Genomic DNA, 18,668 nt, shown 5'->3' on the forward strand with positions numbered 1-18,668 from the left:
TTGTGAAACTGGAGGCGGCACTGAGTCCACTGACCGCACCGGCCACCTAACACATCACTGAGAGCCGATTTAGAAGGAAATAAAATGATGGCAGTTCATCTGATACTTGCTCTTCTGTAAGAATTCAGGTCAACACAATTTTTAAGTATTCTTTATGGATAGCAAAGCAGTTTGTATGTCATTAAGTGATAAGAATCAACTTGGTATTTTAAAGGGAAACCAGGACTAAACTTCACAGTAACAAGAGGATAATTAAACATGAACTTTATAACTGAGGTGAAAGAAAGGGCCTATCTTGGTTCAGTTTGTTTTTTTGCTTTATTATTTACCTTCTGCATGAAGGACTTGCAGTACAAGCTCTAGACCACCCATTAAGCAGCACTGCTCCAAGGTAGCAGACTTCACTTAAAATGAATCTGCATTTTAGCCAGTACCTCTGTGCTCATGATGAGACTCAAAAGCATTCCCGGGTAAACAGAGTTCTAGCAGCTCAGGCCTGTATTAACTCCTGCTCCTTCGGAAGCCCTCGGGAGGTAGAGGTCTCAAGTTCAAAGCAGAACTTGACTCAGAAAAGTCAAGTTCTATGCCTGCCTGTGTCCTGGGTAGGAAACTCCCTTTTGCCCATTTAAAAAAAGGTTTCATTTCAGTAACATTTAATTTAAACTTGAAACCTTAACATGACTAATAAAAATACTCCGTTTAAAAAACCACCTGCTCTGTATGTCAGATGTGGTCTGGACAAGACTCAGAAACCCAACAGAAAACTAGTCTACCTACTGCTATGCAATGAAGCTGGTTTTCCTAGTGATTTTTAAGAAGGAAACACAGAAGTTAATTTAAAACAACAAAAAAAATACAACTTAAGACTCTTGAGTATAAGGCAATAGCATTTTGTTTATTGAAAATATCTATATAGGAAAAAATTCAGATTAATTTGTAAGACTGTTCAGTGAAAGTCTTTGTAATTATTATACCCAATAATGGAAAGTTTTTAATATACTGGACTTTATTCATAGAACACACTACTTTCTTTTATAGAGCATATTACCATATTATTACCATATATTATTGTATATCTATGAATAACCATGTTATTTTTAAATGGCAATTCTAACACAGATATCCAAATTTCATTATGTAAACAGGGACACTGGAGAGATCACATCTCCAAAATTCAAGGACACAAAGAGACTTTCTGTTTCAACAGCTTAACTTTCAGTCGCCTCTTTTTGTAGTTGAAATTGTTTACATATTAACAACGCAGACCACTTTCTCTTTCCATTAAAAACAAAGAAGCAGAGTTGAGTGTGACCTTTCAGGCCTGGTCCCCTTGCCTGTTCGCATGTGGAGTCAGAGGCCAGCACAGGTTTGCTCTGGCTGCTTATGCAAATATCTAAAAGCAGTCTGCAAACTTCAAAGGCTTTCCAGGAAATAAACGTTCACAGGCAACTTCAGGGAAAAGATTTCCAGCCCCTCAACACTCAAATGAGCTCTTAGACTGAGTCTGTATACCCTGTTATCGGAATTTTCCCAGGGGCCTGCCCTGAGAAAAGCCTTCCCAGAGTCCTGGGGAAGCCGCTATGTCCGGTGTGGTGTTATCTGAGGGAAAAGAATCTATTTACACCATGCTCTTTTGTCTGTTTATTTTTCTAAGACAAAATGATATATATATACAGCTTCAGCTTCCTCTCTGTCCCTTCTTTTTCTGTCTTCTAATAACTAAGCTCTTATGCTTTCGATCTCATCTTCATCCCCTGTTCCTTCATCCTCCATCTTTCCTCCCTCTTCTCCTCTTCTGACCGGTTCAAGTCCACCTATAGCACGCAAAACTTTTCCTTGCTGCTTACTCCTCAGCCTGAGCCAGTCTGCCCTACCATCTATAGAAACCCTGCACTGTTCTCTTCTCTCTGGCCACGCGACTCTGACTGGACCAGGAATTCTGCTCCAGTCTTTACTGTACCTGGTTGTGCAAAAAACTCCTTGTTCTAAGAAGTTGCTCCAGGCCTGTAAGAGGAGGGGGAGATCTGAGCTTGATTTGCACAAGAAGCAAAGCTATGCACCTAGGAGGCTGTCCTTGAAATGTTTTACCTTAGTTCAGGGGCTTCAGGCACCTAGCAGGTGGTCTGGCCAGCTGTTCTGTTCATCTGCTTGTCCTTGGATGCTTTGTTTGGAGATGGCCCTATCTTTGGATGTAGCTAAAGGGGATATTTGCAAAAAGGCAAAAGCCCAATTCAAATGCTAAAAAGGGAGCAGGGAGGGAGCCCTGAGGCAGAAGGCCTTGACTATGTGACCTTATCTAAGTACTTTGAGTGTATATGCCCAAGGAGCGGTTCACACACACTGTTCTTGGGGAATTATGAGCACAAGAAATTCATAGCAAGAAACAGCTGAATATTAAAAGCTGAATAACACCAAATATTCCCCAATAAATGGCTTCCCCCTAGAAAAATTCCTTGGCCTTTCTAGGTATAGCTTTATTATATACAGTTGCATCTCTATAATATATTCTTGTGGCCTGTAGCACCGTCACCTGAAATCCACTACAGTACGTGTTCAGAGGTATAATTTATCAATCAATGATCAAATCCTAGCACTTCCTATTAAAAATCCTAACAGATAAGATCTGCCATTAGAAACTGTCTTGGGAGTCTGAACCAAGGTGCTACAAACCAGTATTTCCCAAGAGGATGTTGAATCTTTAAGCTGGAATATTGTAGAGCTAACAAAACACTCCAGATAAACTAGAGATTAAAAATTTCGCTCATTTCAGTGTGCTTGTATTTGCAAGGTACTCAGCAACTGCCATCAGATCCCATCATGAGATACCAACTCTACTTAGCCAACACTCATTTTTAGTTTGTAAAATATTTGGTATTTTTACCTCCTTTTACAAAAATGAATTGACATTTGATTTGAGAACTTTTGTGTGTCAATTGAAGAGTGATGATTTCAGGGTATGTAGCATACAGTCAGGTGCACTGGACATGAAGCATGGGGCAGCCATGAGCTGGTGAGGAGCACTGTGAAATGGTGTCATCACAGGACACAGCTCCCTGACCAGGTGGCCTGCTCTCCTCTCTGTCTCTGCCACATTTTCAGCTCCGGGAAAACCCACTCTGAGCTGACCTCCTCAGTCCATCCTCAACCTCATCTTGTTTGCAAGGCTTGCCTTCTTGTTTGCTGAGTCTCAAGCTCAGTTTAAGAAGCAAAAGTTGCATCTGCAGGAAAGCAGCCCTAGTGAGCTGCAGCATGGCCACTGACTTTTCTAAGGCAGCTTGGAATGCACCACAGGAGACAGCTGGAAGGGAAGACACCCTCACTGACTTTGTATAAATAAGGGCAAAGAAACAGTTTTCAAACCCAGTATAAGTAGTAAGTTCTCAGCTAATAACAAAATCAAGTAAGACCAGAGAAAATCAATAGGAAATACAAACCAACTACAAGTATCATGCATCAGTCTCCAGAAAAGTTTCTGCTTCATTCCTTTTAAAATTTTACTTGGAGCCAGGCCGATCTCTGTGTGTCCACCCTGTTCTACAAAGTGAGATCCAAGACAGGCTCCAAAGCTACACAAAGAAACCCTGTCTCAAAAAAACAAACAAACAAAACAAAAACAAAACAAAAAAAAAAACACACTTTATTAGGTGTAACATACACAGAATATAGTCATTATGTGCACACAATTTTGACCTGTGAATCTAGTAATCACTTGGAAGAATTCCTTCTTCCATCATCCCCTAGCACCAAGAAAACTGCTCTCTTGACTTGAAATATAGTTGGGCTGGCCTATTACTATAATGCCTATGCATGGAATCTTGGGCATCTGGCTTCTTTTTTCTCGGCTTCAACCACTGTTGTGTATTTGCAGGTACTTCATCCTCATGGCAGTGTGACGTTCCACTAGACATAAATCCAGCATCTCAGTACACGTAAACCCAAAGGCCGAAAAAAGTTAACAAAGCAGAGTATGGCAGTCAAAAGCATGAGGACACAAATGATTTTCTTCTAATTAGAGCAAGTTTTTGGTTTTTGTATCTGTGTGTACCTGTTCATGTGTACAATATGTGCAGGTGTATGTGCACAGTACTTGGTATAGCCAGAGCTTGACCGTTGGCAGCTTCTTCAATGTTCCTCACATTATACTTGTGTGTGATGTGTGCACACTCATCTGCATGAGTGTGGGTGTACATGCAGAGGTCAGAGGACAATCTTGAGTTTCAATTCTTCACCGTGAGACAGTTCACCACCACATGGTGTGGGCTAGCTGGCCTGCAAGCAGCTGGGAACTCTTCTCCATTTCACTGCATAAGGACTGGGGTTTTACACGAACACACCACACTCAGACTTAGTTCAAGGCATTCAAATTCAGGTTTTCCTTCTTTATCCATTCAGCCATCTCTCCAGCTCTTCCACTTAATCTCTTGAGACAGAGTTCCTCACTGAACTTAGAACTCACCAATTTGCCAGCCTGGCTACCCTAGTCCCAGGGATCCTCTTGTCTCTGCCTCTGCAGAAAAGGAATCATGAGTACACAGTGCTACACACGACTTTTTACACTGGTGCTAAATCTGAACTCAGGTTTGCATGGAAGCACTTTGCTGACTGACCCATATCCCCGGCCCCTAAATCAGTGGTTCTCCACCCTCCTAGTGCTGTGACCCTTTAATACAATTCTTCATGTTGTGGTGACCCCCAACCATAAAATTATTTCGTTGCTCCTTCATAACTGTAACTTTGCTACTGTTATGAACCGTAATGTAAGTATCTAATATGCAGGCTATGTGATATGCGACAGGTTGAGAACTGCTGCCCTAGATCAAGTATTTGAATCGAGTAAATAAGTGAGCAGGGATGAAAATAATGTCTCCTACAGCTTCCACTAGCCTATAAGCCTAACAGGCTCATGAGTATGTACGTCCTGAGACCTAGCATGTAACTTAGGACCTAAGGAGCTATCCTACAAAGCTTCATCTTCCACTCAGTCAGTGCCTGCCCACCCACCTGGGCAGCAGCCTGAAACCTCAACCTTCTCCCTCCCTCTCTAGAGCTGAGCTGGGCGACTTCACTTTCACACCAAGTGACAGGTCAGGAACCAAGTGGTCTACCAACATAATCTACACAGCTTTTGTTTTATGGATTTGTCATCTGGTAGGAGGGCAGTAACCAGAGTCAATCTTTAGTAGACTAGCCCAAGTGCTAGTCTTTTTAGCTGTCCAGAACACTTCCCAGTTCCCTACAGCCAGAGTAGTGTTTACACCCTGTCCATGCTCCATTAATCCAGTTATTCCCTCCCTTGTTAGGAAATGGCATGGAAACACATAATTAGAGCAGTATCTTACGCTCTCATTTAATTTGAGGACGTCTATGATAGATTTAAATCCAGACACGTTTGCTCTATTGATGCTGCATCCAATTAAACAAGCAAACTTAGCCACGGCGGCATCCCTGCGTGCTGTTATTACAGCAATGCATCTGCAGCGAGAGTGAGCAGTTCCTGATGTTTAACATCTCCTATTATTTCCATGTAAAACAAAGAGTATCTGGTCTCATTTTTCACTTAGTTAGTGTTCTAATTCTCTATAAACTAGTGAACAATAAGCCCATGAGCTTATTAAATAAGAATGTATTTTAAATTTGAAAAATAAAGTATCTGGTGAGCTGACTTACATGTAGGAAGCTGAGGTTAGAATCAATAATGAATACACACTCACAAGTACCGTTAAGCCCTGAGCATTTGAAGGATTTCTGTGGGGAAAAAGACAAAGCCTTAACAGTTGTGAGAAGACACCACAGCTAGAGAGGTCAGCGATGCACAGACAGCTAGTTCAACAGGCCACGGCCCTGTGAACTGCTGTGTGTTCTGCCGGAGCTGAGATCTTCCAGCTGGAGCTGTAAGGGCACGTCCTCTATCTTTAATCTATGGAGGGAGTGGACGATGCTCTGGAAGGCCGGTACCATTGATTAAGCAGCAGAGGAGAGTGGAACGTCCCTGAAGAAGCTGCTTGAGCAAAAGGCAAAGATGAGAAGCAGCAGCTTATGCTCCTGAGTTCCAAGCCTCTGTGTAGGGAGAAAACTAGACCAGCGGGGTGACCATGGAGACTATGCTGGGCACAAAGAACCCCCGTATGTTAAATCTGACAGAAGTACTTTCTAAATAAGTAAATAAATCTACAGCCATCTTCCCACCTCTGCTGTCCCTGCCTCCTTCTTGCTGTCACTGCCTTCTAGTGCTTATCATCATCTGTGAGTGCTCATTTAGATTTGTCTCCTCTACACAGCTGACTCCTTCGATGGCGATGCCTTGTTCAGTCTGGAAGGGCAGCTGAGAAGTAAAAGCGCTCAACAGACAACGTTGGTGGGCTGAGTCAGCACTCAGGGCCAAAGGAGAGTCACTGAGATAACTGTGTGATTTCGTAGTTCACGCCAGATCACCTATGCTGACTGCATTTAGAAAGCAGGAAGAATAAAGCAAGGGTCACTCGTTTAAATTTGTGGTGTCAATCAGACTTCACGTGCTCACTTGATCCTTTCTTAGGACTGTTAACAGTAAGCTGTGGTCGGGGCTGGTGGTGCTGACTATCCATAATAACGGTATGAAAGAACATAAGAGGCTCTGGTAGTTTTCCCCAGGGATATTTCCGTAGGAAATTAGAATTACCAGCCATCATAACAAACTGCTTGCTGGGCATGGCGGTACAAGCCTGTAAGCCAGTTAGAAGCTGAGGCCAGGATTGTGAGTCAAGGCCAACCTAGGCTATATAGTAAAACGATTTCAAAGAACTCCAACTCAAAACAACAACAAAAATTGCTGCAAGATAACATCTTTATCTTATTAGGATAAGAAAACAAATAATATTTTAACAAAGTCTGTGTTGGAATCTATGGAACCATAAAAGACAATGACAGCCCCCTCCTCCTTTTCTGATCTTCACTTTAAAGATAAACTGGTATTATAATGTGAGTTACTTACCTCTTCATAGATATATTTTGTTTGAGAAACAAATTTCTTATGACTTTCTATATTGGAGAAATAAGATCCCTGTTTGACAGTCTTAGGAATCAGGAAACCTCAATTTTATTTGTTAGTGGCTATAAAACTTACTTGGCAACATTTGTGCTTCATTTTTGAAAATAGCAATAGCTTAATATCTACAATAGTAAGCTATGGTTGCCTTAACTGTAGAAAATAAACTGCGGTGATTTTATAATTGACATTAAAAACTCATCGGCTTCCTTCTCTTCTAAGCCTGTTCCTTGTCCATTTTCTGCCTTTTGCTAGAGCTTTAAACCCAAGCTACTTTCTAGGACTGTTAACGTCACTAAGTGAAGACAGGCCTCTTCCACTGTAGCTATCTGGCCAACAAATCATTCCTATGCTTTGTTCACCTTTTTCAGTTGTAGTAAAACACATTACACACACACACACACACACACACACACACACACGCACGCACGCATGCACGCACGCACGCACAAACACAGGCACACACGCACATGCTTCAAGAACATAAAACTAGAAACAGTATGGTTAGTTCAGTTTGTTTTTGACAGTGTCTTTTACTGAAGTAGTAACCCTGGGTGGGTGCACCATGTGATCCCAAAACCTCTGGATAATTTCCTCAACATAAATTTAAGAAAAATAAAGGAAGCACAAAATTTTGTAGTGTTTATTAAATCAACATAGGAGTCTGACATGCAAGGAAAAAGCCTATATATGAATTAAATCAGACCATGAAGATGTATGCTGAAAGGTGGGGGTGAGATGCCGCCACACAGAATTAACTTATGGCTATCAGGGTGTAGGAGTCTGATTTTTAACAAGTCACCAGATGATTCTAATACAGGTGTGGTCCATGAGTGTACACCTGAGTGCCTGGAAAGGTTTCTTCTTCCTCCCAGGAAGCCCCGACCAAGCTCTGTCTCAGATACCTTACCGGCCAGGCTGTCTGCAGAGTGGCTTAGAGTCTGATAGTCACTTCCCAGCAAGATAGTTGCTAAACAATGGCCAAGTTTGGTTTGTTGTTTGTTTTGGAGACAGGCTCTCTGTACCATAATGGCTTCGAGATCATGTCATCTTCTTGCTTCAGGAAGAGGTCTCCTTCCTTCTCTGGAATCCTTGTTACTTATTTCATTTTAATTTTTCATATGTGTGTATGTTTTGTATTACTGGGTTTATGTATGTCACTGTAGTGCCTGTGGAGGCCAGCAGATCCTCCAGAACTGGAGTTACAGGCAGTTTGGAGTGCTGGGAATTAAACTCTGCAAGAATAGTACACACTTTTAACCATTGAGTTCTCTCTCCAGCCCTTGGAATCATTCTTAAGTTAAACACTGTTTACCTAACTACAAGACCATTTTTAAATCACATCTACTAGGCCCCATCCACCTGATATAGGCAGTGTGGTCAATGGTTAATAGATCTTTGCTAATATAACATCCTTTTCAAATCTTAGAAGCACTGCTTGAGCTGAGCTACATAAAATCATGTCTTTTAAAATCTAAGCCTTAGTATCTTCAATTGAAGTGGTTATAAATTGTACCTCTTCAGAGTTATATGACAGTTGAATAAGACAGACTGAGAAGTATACTGTATTGGGCACACACTTTATCAAGTTCAGTCCTTTAGAAAATGTGTTCCAATGCACTGAGCCCACATCTCCCTATCTCAGCTGGAGATGTAGCCCAATGACAGAGCACTTTCCAAGAATGAATCCTGGGTTTGACAGTCAGTACCACAAACAAAAAACACCAGTCTTTTAGTCTCAACTGAGTTCCACTATTTATGCTTTTCTGTAGCAAATCACTTGCTAATTTTTCTAAGCCATTCATGCATAAGTAAATACTTCGCTATGGGCAGTTATGAACTGGAGTTTATATCACAAACAGCCTTTTGGAAGACCATCCGTTCCCCAAGTTTATGGTGTCACTATGAGACAAGGTATGGTGCCTGACTGAGTTCAGTACAGAGTTAAGTAATGGTACAATTGTAGAATTATCTCTTCTGAAAATGTTGGCTTTTTAAATTAACAAAGTAAGACACTAAAAGGCAAAAAGGAGATCGTCCAACGGGTATAAAAATAAATTAGGAAAAACCTAAATTTCAAGGTTAATTTCTACTCATGGAAAGAAATTGGGCATTCCAAAGCAAAGGCAAAAGAAGAGAACAAGAGAATAAATATTGTATGATATTAATCACAATAAAGAGCACTTTCATCCTGGTTGAAATATATTCTTAAATCAACTGTAGAATGTGGCTGCATTTGTAGGCTTAACAGCATGAAGACTGCACGACGGTAATTAATGTAATAAATCATCTCGTGGACCTTTTCATAGAACTTGACAGGCTCATTGATATATTGCTTATTAGAGACCACAGAAACTTCTCCCCCACCTTTTATTACACTGCCGGAGACACTGAATCAAGAGTACCTTCTGATGGGTCTGAAATATCTGCCACCGGTGTAACAGATCAAGTATCCCATGAGCTGCTGCCGCCAGCCGACTCTGAGACACAGCACAGCACACAATCCCCTAGGCCTGTTCTCACTCTGCCTTTCCTTGGCTTGAGGCAATGGGGAAGAACGCGGATTCATCAGAGTCAACACTGACATTTCCCACAGATTCAGTAATGACGCCTCAGCGCTGCCCTCACACCACCAGCTCCTTTCCAGTTCATTCTTTACTGATTCTGCAAGTACACAACACAAAAATCTTCTACAGACATTTTCAATCAACCCACACGTTTTCCCGGTGCTTTTAACATGACTCCTAAAAGAAACACACTAAAAAAATTCAACAGTAAATCATTTCCAAAGTAAAAAACAGTCCCTGCATAGTTGGAGAATTTAGCCCGGACAGGCAGAGCACTTCAGTGAGCTGATACACCCTTAATCTGCTGTGCAGATCTCACTTTTGATTTCTAAGAGCTAAACTGTAAAGAAATAGATGGTTTAAAAGAGTAACTACTCATATATGAAAAAGGGATTATATGGTAATATAATCCCCCCCACCCCGGAAATAAAAAAAAAAACATAGCAAAGGTTAAAGTAACAACACACACACACACACACACACACACACACACACACACACAAGTCCATCACTGAGACACTGTCACTGGATACATTTTGATGCCTGTCTGGTTTTCCAGTTACATTTTCCTCCCTTTAGTGCTGAGGATGAACCCAAGGTGTTGCACATAACTAGGAAAATGTTCTATTACTGGCCATCACCCTCAGCTCTCAATTTAAAATTTAATTAAAATACTACCCTTTAATTACCAAGAGTAGAGTCCATTCTGTCCTAATTACAGTCTTTGTTTTCCTTTTGTGTCCTATCTTTTCTCTGAGTTATCATTTCTGATACATTCTTTTGTTCACTCAGAAGTGCATAGGCTTTGGAATTGAATTTACTATCCACAGGTGACTCAGAAATCCCCAGTAGATTCTAGGGCATTCCTTATGCCTGGACCATGCTGTTCAACTGTCCTCCACACTGCGGCAAGAACAAACCTTCGCAATTCCAACCTGGCCATGCTGTTCCCCTGCTCAACCTCCAGGGATTCCCATCACAAAGCCCTGGCCACCACACCAGCCCCATTCTCCCTACCAGTCGCTGAAGACTGTGCTTCAACAGTCAACAGAGTCTACTCAGTGCCTCAGCCCAGACGACACTGCTTCAAGGCCTCTGAGCACGGCAGTTAAAACTGTTGTTTGTTTTTTAACTTTCTTTTCAGTTATTCTTTGTGTCGTTCACATCATGCATCTTGATTCCATTCATCTCCCCTACCCTTCGTATCCACCCTCTGCCATTGCACACACCCTCCCCAGGAAAATAAAATAAAATAAAATTTAAGAGAGAATTAAAAAAAAAAAAGAAAGAAAAATCTGGTCATGGAAGCTGCAATGTGACACAGTGAGTCACGTAGTAAGCCTTTCTGTCCATATGTCTTTACCTGTAAGTGTTCACTGTAAAAAGTCACTGGTTTGGTTCGAGGTCCCTAGTTTCTGCTACACCATCAACACTGAACCCTCACTAAGACTTGGCTATCTTCTTGTTGCCCTGTGTCATGGAGATCCTGCAGCTTTGGATCTTCACGTGTTCCAGCAGGTCACAGATGGAGTGGATGTTGGGGTGGGCCAACACATATCCATGGTTCTGGGCCTGGGTAGTTGCAGAGTTGGTCAGCCCACCAGCTTTCCCCCATCCTTCCCCCAGGGTGAGCTCTCTGGCCAGCTACTTTATCCTATGCGGCAATGAGCAAGGAGTAAGGCCAGCTCACCCCCATCTATACCATCAGGGCCAGCTCTACTGTGTTGCCCAGGCGAGGTCCAGGAGCTGCAGCTGGTGAGGGGCAGGGCTAGCTCTCCCATTCTTATGAACTCAAGGCCAACTCTCCCAAGTGCCACAGGCAATGAAGGGCAGGGGTAGGGGGAGTTGGGAGTTCCCTCTCTCCCTCCTCCTGCTACCATAGCAGATGAGAGGTGGGGCTAGATCTCCCAAGCTCATGTTCTCAGGGCAGGTTCACCCATGCCCCTGTCAACAGGGTCAGTACTGCTTTGCTGTCTAGACGAGGTGCAGGGCCTGCTCTCCCCCTGCTGCAGCTGGTAGAGGGGAGGGTCAGCTTCCTCACCTACTGCAATGTATAAACCTCATTTTCATCCCTTCTGTGAGAACAACCACAGTTGGAGACTAGAAGTAGGAAAGAAAGAGAGGAAGTTTGGGCAGTGAGGTTTCTGGAAGAATAAGACAGAGAAGATGCTGGTCTAGGCACAGAACACCACTTTGTAGCTAAGGAGAATGCTGAAAAACAAGAGAACCAGCATCTTGGTCAGGAGCAAAAGCTTGGGCAGACTCCCAGGGTTCAAATCTTACAACTCTCATCTGGTTACTATAGGGTGGCCTTCCTGTGACTTAGCATCTTCATCTGTAAAGTGGAGTTTGTATCTATCATTCTATTATCCCAGTTTTGTGAGAGCTGAATTATCACAAGTCACTCAAGAGATAATAAGCACTTGGGCAGCATTGGATATTACTGCTGCTACTTTATACAGACTAATCAAAGAGCTAACCAGCAGTGACTCTATAGTCTGCAAAGGAGTTAGGAAGTTAAGTGAGTCACTCTTTGTCAGCCAGGCACATGACACTTGGGAGACAGGAGGATTTCTGTAAGTTCAAGGCCAGCCTGATCCGTATAGTAAGTTTCAGGACAGCTAAAGCTATATAGTGAGACCCATATTAAAAACAAAACAAAAACAAAACAAAAAAAACCAAGAGCTACCGTCTGTCATCAGTTCACCGGTACAACAGAATTAAAGATTATCAAAGTCTTCATCACAAGCTTGTCAAATCTTTCTGGCTTCAACAACTGAGAACAAAGATATCATGAGGTAACAGGATGGGTATGAAATGAAACACCATATCCACTACACGAATTATCAGAAACTTCTGGTTAGAAACCACTTCTTCTTTTCCATTTACACCTCATTTATATGACTGCATATTTTAGTCAGTACAAATAAAAATATGAAGACATCTTGTATAGAAAATGCATAATAATGTAAAAAACAAAAAGCAGTTATTAATCAACCTGAAGTAAAAGATGTATGGTGCATAAAGCACAGGGAAAACAAATAACATAAAAATGGAAATGTGTAAAACTCTAATAAATTATCTCCTGTTGAACTGAGTTATTAATATTCATTAAATTTCACCCAAGAAGCAATAACCTAATAGACAGAAGGAAGATGCTAATTTCCCTAGGTCGGTCACTGATAACAATAAAGTACATTTTAGAAAACTTCATTGCAAAATAAAAAATAAAGTACTTTTTATGTAGGTTAGTATTCTATCACCCAGTTATAAATAAAAGCAAAAGAGTAAAATAAGGCCTTTAACAATGAGATGACTGCTTTCCACAATAGAGAACAGTTTAGAAGCACTAATTACAATAGTAGTCAAGGCATTAAAATGCTAGTAACCATTACATAAATCCCAGCACACTCAGGACGAAAGCTATCTGTAAAATAAGAGTTCAAACATCATTTTCAAAAAATATTCAGTTGTGTGCTTTGAATCAAATCTTAGCCAGATCCATAGAAACAATAGATATTACAACTTTACACGGAGTCATTTTTTCCTACTGAATGAAATTTAGGCATTAAATAAGCAAGTAATGCAAGTTTATTTTAACTCTCAACTATACTTAGCTACTTTGTTTACTGACTATGTTAGAGGCCTTAAAACCTTGATTGTACATACCTATATGTAAAAACTGAATTTTTAAATTAATTTTCTAGCTAGCATATAAAATAATGGCTTCATTATGACATTTTCATACATACAGATCATTGGTAAAAAGTATTTTGAATTAACTCCTCCAAAAGTGATACCCCCACCTCACTCTCTCCACCCACCTTAGTGTAGTTCAGTATATTAAAAGCCAATGAAGCTGAATTCCTAGTTTAAATGAAAACCAGGAAATCTAGTATTTTCTTTGGGTACTACAAAAGATCACTGTGTGACTGTACTGTAGAGCACTGAGCTGTATCACCCAGGACTCTGCTTTGCCACTTCAGTATTATCTGTACTTGCATTTTACTATTCCTCAATTACTGTGGGCTATATGTACTTCTACAGAGAAACCAACCACCTTTGTTCCTATACATCACTTAGAGATAAAGGAAGAGGTAAACAACGGTGTAAGTATACATACATAATTATACCCAAAGTGGCAAAATTTACTAGTCATTGCTGATTTGAGTGAAAAACATATGGATGCTTCTGTGTTTCAAAATTACCATATTAAATATGGCCCAAACAATACAATAAAACGATGCTCAAGATTATCATTCATTAGAGAATGTAAATTGAAACCACAATGAGCTACAGAGCTTCACATCCAGTATTGATTTGGTTGTAATTAAAGGCAGAGCGCAACATATGTTAGCCCAGATCTACAGGTTAGACCCACAGATGGTGATGGGAATTAAATGGCACAATCATTTAGGAAACAGTTCAGCAACTCCTCGAGATGACAAACACAGAGCTGCTGTAATATTTGCCAAGCTCACCCCTAAGGTACATGCTTAAGAGAACTGGAAACATCTGTCCACATTAAAGCCTGAACCTGAAGCTGGGTAGTGGTGGCCCACGCCTTTAATCCCAGCACTTAGGCAGAGTCAGCGGCAGAGGCAGGTGGATCTCTGTGACTTCATGGCCAGCCTGGTCTACAAAGCAAGTTCCAGGACAGCCAGGGCTATTTCAGAGAGAAACCCTGTCTCGAAAAAGCAAACAAGCCCCCTCCCCAAAAAACTGAACCTGAGTTCTTTTCCATTCACAACTGAGATTTTTCCATTAAGAGCCAAAAAGGCAAAACAAAAAGTAATGTCCACAAATTGACTAAAGGATGAACAGAATGTGTCACATCTACATAACGGATATTATCTAGCCTTAAACGGAATGAAGTACTCATACACAACATGGGTGTGTCTAAACATACAATGAGAAAAAATGAAGTTCAAGAACAGATCAACTATGAAACCAGTTTATAATTTGGGTGGAAAAATAGCATGTGTCTGAACAGGAAATGAGGAACAAGACTGGAGTTAGGAAATTAAATGCATTCTCAAGAATCAAAGCCAGGTGAAAACTGAGAGCTTAAATATTTCCTGAGATTAAAATAAAAATAAAACAAATAAAACTTTCCTGAATTATTCCATACTGAATGAAGTGTCTGAAACGAGTAAACCCATAGGTACAAGGTCATGAGCTGTTCCAGAGGTTCCACGCAGGCCACTGTGGCATCTGTGGACTTACCCAGTATGCTCTAATACTGACAGCCAAGGAAGATGTACCCACGGTGCAGCTGTGGCGTGACTGGTATAAAGTAGCCAGCCATATTACACTCGGACTTGAGGCCTGCTGCATGAGGGAATTTGTGCCTGTGTGGTGGTCTGAATGAAAATGACCCCAAGCCAGGCGGTGGCGGTGGTGCACGCCTTTAATCCCAGCAGAGCCAGGTGGATTTCTGTGAGTTCGAGTCCAGCCTGGTCTACAAAGTGAGATCCAGGACAGGAACCAAAACACCACAGAGAAACCCTGTCTTGAAAAAAAAAACAACAAAAACAATAATAAAAAAAAAAAAGAAGAAGAAGAAGAAGAAGAAGAAGAAGAAGAAAAAAAAAAAAAAAAAAAATAAAAAAAAAAAGAAAGAAAGAAAGAAAAAGAAAATGACCCCAATAGGCTCATAGGGAGTGGCACTATTAGGAGGTGTGGCCTTTGGTGGAGGAAGTGTGTTATTGGGGGTGGGCTTTGAGGTTTCAGATGCTGAAGCCAGGCCAGGTGGCTCATTCTCTCTGCCTGTTGCCTATGGACAGGGATGCAGAACTCTCAGCTACTTTCCAGCAGCATCATGTCTGTCTGCATGCCTCCATGTTTCCCGCCATGATGACAATGGACTAAACCTCTGAACTGTAAGCCAGCCCCAGTGAAATGCTTTCCTTTATAAGAGTTGCTATGGTCACGGCGTCTCATCACAGCAGTAACATCTTAACAAAGACAGCCTGGTACTGTGAACTGGGTCCTAAGCTCTCGGTTCCCAGTGGGAGACCCTCTATGGTTTTGCTCAGTCATCCCACTGTCAACTGCCTTCCAAACAGTTATGTTTATGTCCATACAGCTGACTGCTCTCAGTCTTGCGCAGACTTCTTTGTGCAGTAGGTAGTAGATACAGAGACTCGCTAACTGCTCAAAGCACTGAATAAGTAATTGTTGAGTGCTCAGCCCTAACTGGGACATCTATATCAAACTGCCTTACAACTCAAAGATTCGGGGAACATGACCAAAGAGGGGATAGCGATATAAGAGCCAGAGGAAGATGGGGAAATGCTGGGAATGTTGTCTTCAGGACCCACATGGCTGGTGCACTCAAACTCACAGCAGCTATGATTACCTGTACAAGATCAAGACAGTCAAAACTCCAGCACCACAGGGAGGGGCGTGTGAGAGCCCCGCCACTAGCTGGGGAGCTACTAGCAGCTGATGGCTACTAAGGAAGAGAGAGTCATCTTTCTTTTGGGGTGTGGCCACTGAAAGGCTGTCCATGTTCCAGTGGATGCTCACCCATATGTGTGGGTTAAACCCATGTGTGTATGGGCAGCACTAACCGGAACAATGAGTTCCTGAGGAAAAATGAAGGCTATGAAGTTGGGAGAGTCCGGGGTGGGGGTGGGGCAGAGAAGAAAGTGGGGTATACGGAATATACATTGTGGGGCTGCAAAGATAGCTCAATGGCTAAAAGCACTGGCTGATCTTCCAGGGCACCACCCAAGTTCAATCCCCAGTACTCCCACAGTGGCTCACCACCACCCACAAATCCAGTTCCAGGGGGTCTGACACCCTCCTCTGGCCTCTCTGGGCACCGAGAACACAGATGGGTGCACAGACATACATGCAAAACACCCATACACATAAAATTAAAACAACACATCACAAACAGAATGAAATCCTTAAAGAATAAATTAAACCACTGTAAAACTCAGAAGAGCCTAAGTAAGACTTAGGGCCTGAAGGTCAAGGTGGAGGCAATGGGGTATGAAGTTCACAGACTCTGCAGTGGACAGAAGCACGGCCCTGAGACTGTATCAGAAATCTCCAAACTGCACTTCAGTGAAAGGACTGTATGGTACACGAACTGTTTCCATAAATTAAATTTCTGCAAAAAACTGCAGGCTGTCCACTAAAATCCAAGGTCCGCATTCCCAGAACTTCCCAGGTAGATGTTTCTAAGTCTCTCTTACAGGTAGCGCTTGAGAGTGGCTCTCCCTCAGTGTGGTCTAAATCCTTTTCCCCTGGCTCTGGTCTGTGACAATTCTTCTACCTGCTTCCTCCAGAAACACAGTCCCAGCCAACCCGATCAGACCACAGGGTCCAGTCAGACAAGTTCTTTCAGCTCCTTTCAGCGGTCAGCAGTTCTCAAACTGACCGCTGAAGGAGAAAGGGTGAGCTTCCAGCTCCTGCTGAAACGTCATTCTGTATAGACATCATCTGCAGCGTGTGTTTCCCCTCAGCCTCTGAATTTGTGTCTGAACTGGTTATGTGCTGGCTAAGCTATCTGAGTTCCAGTGGAGTTACAAGGTCTTCTGCTACAGCAGAGGAGCTGGACAATGCCTCACAGAAACAATGACAAAGTGAGGCTCACGGTCTGTTTTTCCTTTTTGTCATTTAAAAACATGCATTTTAATTTTAAAAAAGAAATACATTCACTGTAAACAAAGTAGAAAGATGTTTCTGTCTGATCCTGCCTGAAAAGTCTATCCCTAATTCTCATTTTTCAGAAGTACCACCTTTGAGTTCGAGGCCAGCCTGGTCTACAAAGTGAGTTCCAGGAAAGGACAAAGCTACACAGAGAAACCCTGTCTCAAAAAAAAAAAAAAAAAAAAAGTACCACCATCCATAAATAAACCAGTCAAAGCTGGGTGAGGTGATGCCCACCTTTAATTCCAGTACTCAGGAGACAGAGGCAAGCAGATCTCTGTGAGTTTGTGTCCAACCTGGTCTGCAGTTCCAGGACAGCCAGAGTTACAGAGAGAGACTTTGTCTTTAAAGCTATAAAATGTTATATATAATCTGTAAATTCCAATATTAAAAGTTAATTTCTAGGAGCTAAAGAGATGGCTAGGTGGTTAAAAGTGGCTGCACTTCCAGAGGATCCAGGTTGGATTCCTAGCACACACATGGTGATTCACAACCACCTACAACTCCAGTTCCATGGGAACTGATACCCTATTCTGACCCCCCTGAGCACCAGGCACACATGTAGTCCACAGACATCTACATAGGCAAAATACTCATATATGTGACAAAACAATTAAAAATTTTTTGAAGTTGCTTTCTACTGCATTAAGTATGTAGCTATAAATACCAAGCATTTATATCCAGTATTTCAACCAATCTTGCTTTTACTTGACAATTACAGACCCCATGAAACATGGTACTGTACACCTTTAACCCAGCACTTGGAGGCAAAGGCAGAAGGATCTCTTGAGTTCCAGGTCATCCTGGGTTACACAGTAAATGATAGTATTTTTAAAATTTAGAGCTAGGTTACCAGTTGTCTGCAAAAATGAAATTACAACGTTAATATAACTAGGCTTATTTGCAGCTGAGTAGAAAGTGTCTTGAATAAATTATGAGGACTGGCTGGCTTGTAGCTTCTCCACTTTTAATTTCTGGCTAAGAAAGGCTTGGCTTTCATTATCACAGCAGCTTAACTGCTCATCCAGTGCTCCTCCCGAGTCGTGCGTCATCCTAAAACAGTCCTGATGAATGGGTCCTCTGAGGGCAAACAATCCAGGCTTACAAAGTCATTCAATTTGATAAACAACATCACACTTGGCCAATTATTCGAAACTGAATTTTGTGTGAGAATTGTTGAAACCAAGGTTGGATAATCCCAGTACTCAGGAGGCAGAGGCAAGCAGATCTCTGTGTGCACAGGGACAAATAGTCAAACGAATGGAACACATGAACTATGAACCAAAGGCTGAGGGGCCCCCAACTGGATCAGGTCCTCTGAATAGGTGAGACAGTTGATTGGCTTGATGTGTTTGGGAGGCAACTAGGCAGTGGGACCGGGTCCTGTGCTCATTGCATGAGTTGGCTGTTTG

At 41.9% G+C, this 18,668-nt stretch overlaps 1 protein-coding gene across 4 annotated transcripts in view; it reads right to left on the reverse strand.

Annotated features, from left to right (window-relative positions):
- Nucleotides 1–18,668, reverse strand: part of Kiaa1958 (KIAA1958 ortholog) — a 147,720-nt gene that overhangs the window by 38,444 nt on the left and 90,608 nt on the right. The window lies entirely within an intron of this gene.

This window comes from Peromyscus leucopus, chromosome 2 (assembly GCF_004664715.2).
Source record: "Peromyscus leucopus breed LL Stock chromosome 2, UCI_PerLeu_2.1, whole genome shotgun sequence".
NCBI lineage: Eukaryota > Metazoa > Chordata > Mammalia > Rodentia > Cricetidae > Peromyscus > Peromyscus leucopus.